This window comes from Arachis ipaensis, chromosome B10 (assembly GCF_059453495.1).
Source record: "Arachis ipaensis isolate K30076 ecotype BB chromosome B10, ASM5945349v1, whole genome shotgun sequence".
Classification (NCBI taxonomy): Eukaryota; Viridiplantae; Streptophyta; class Magnoliopsida; order Fabales; family Fabaceae; genus Arachis; species Arachis ipaensis.
The window spans coordinates 77,230,225-77,232,219 of NC_142435.1; the positions used below are offsets into that span (position 1 = coordinate 77,230,225).

The 1,995-nt window shown below is 36.3% G+C and overlaps 1 pseudogene; it reads right to left on the reverse strand.

Annotated features, from left to right (window-relative positions):
- Positions 1-355: 355 nt before the first annotated feature.
- LOC110268438 (plasma membrane ATPase pseudogene) lies at positions 356-1,228 on the reverse strand (annotated as a pseudogene).
- Between the last annotated feature and the right edge of the window lie 767 nt (positions 1,229-1,995).

Consider the following 1,995-nt stretch of genomic DNA (forward strand, 5'->3'; position numbering starts at 1 on the left):
ATAACTATGTACTATAAAACAGAACCGGTGATGTAAGAAAAATGAATGCATTTCTTCATCATACAGTTTGGTTTCACAAATGAAAATTAATTGAAAACTACAAAAAGAAATAGTTATCAGCATTGTGTATATACATATATATATATTAATTACTGTTCATCCAATTTTGTTGGGGCGGAAATGGTACGAAGTTCTATATGGCTTATTTTCATGAACCATTTTGTTGTTTTTGATGCCATTACTGATGATGTTTGAGGATGTATTCTCTAATGAATTGTGCTCCATGTTACCCACCTTAAAGGTTAAAGCTAAGGAAGGTCAACAAATTAAAACCTTTATACAGTTAGAAATTAAATTACAATATGCATCTTGCAACACCTAAAGACCGAAGTCCATGCTCAACAAACTTATTAATCACTGCATGAACCTTCTTCCCGACATCTTCTTTGCAGTTGTAAAGGGTTATGAATTAAATCAAAACATTTAAATTATGAATTAAATCAAAACATTTTATCTGTATCCTTCTTGTCCTAAAGAGAGTGGTTTTAGTATATTTACCTCCTTTGGATCAGCAAGCATCCCAACAATTGTAGCACTTATAGCAACCTGATTTTCATCATATAGGCCCTTGCAGTAAGAAGGATAACATACTCCTTCTCAACACCCTTAGCAAATACCTCAATCAAGTTTCTATCAACACTGAGCTTATTCAATGCCAAGGTTACAGTTTTGTCATTGCAGAGGACATCCATCCCAACCATTTCCTCAATAGTCATCATACGTCTCGAGCAATTGAGCAAATGAAGAAGTTACCAATTGCTGTAAGCACTTTCTTGAAGTGTCCAAATTGGTTAGCGCTGTCAACCAAGTGAGCCACTTTACCAAAGAAGGTGTGCACACCAGTGGCAATCACAACTGCTTCTATCTCACCCTTCTTGACTGTTGATCCAGAAAACACTTCATCAGTGGGGTTCTTGGTCACTAGAAGAGATTCTCCTGTTAAAGCAGACTGATCAACACTTAGAGGATTGCCCTCGAGAAGACAAGCATCAGCCGGAATGATATCTCCTAATTTAATGTTGATTATGCCTCCTGGTGTGAAAATTGCAGCATGTTGTTCACTCCAGTAGCCATCTCTTAAAACACGCAATAGAAAAAACAAAACTTGCACTGAACAAATAACAAAGTAACAATAACTAGTTGACCATTCATTTAGATCTAAAATCATTCTAGATTCTGACAAAGAAAATAAGAAATATTTTAAAAGTAAAAGTAAATTTTTCATAAGGTTTTAATTTGTTAAGAAAGCATATGTGACTACATGCGCCAAAAGCAAACAACTTCATCTCGTGCACTGATGAGCGGATAATTTATACGCTTTTTGGCATTATTTTTACATAGTTTTTAGTATGATTTAGTTAGTTTTTACTATGTTTTGATTAGTTTTTATGCAAAATTCACATTTCTAGACTTTACTATGAGTTTGTGTGTTTTTCTGTGATTTCAGGTATTTTCTGGCTGAAATAGAGGGACCTGAGCAAAATCTGATTCAGAGGCTGAAAAAGGACTGCAGATGCTGTTGGATTCTGACCTCCCTGCACTCGAAATGGATTTTCTGGAGCTACAGGAGTCCAAATGGCGCGCTCTCAATTGCGTTAGAAAGTAGACATCCAGGGCTTTTCAGCAATATTTAATACTCCATACTTTGCCAGAGTTTAGATGGCGCAAATTGGCATTCAACGCCAGCTCTCTACCCTATTCTGGCGTTAAACGCCAGAAACAGGTTACAAGTTGGAGTTAAACGCCCGAAACAGGTTACAACCTGGCGTTTAACTCGAGAAACAGTCTAGGCACGTGTAAAGCTTAAGTCTCAGCCCCAGCACACACCAAGTGGGTCCCAGAAGTGGATTTCTGCACTATCTATCATAGTTTACTCATTTTTTGTAAACCTAGGTTACTAGTTTAGTATTTAAACAACTTTTAGAGATTTATTTT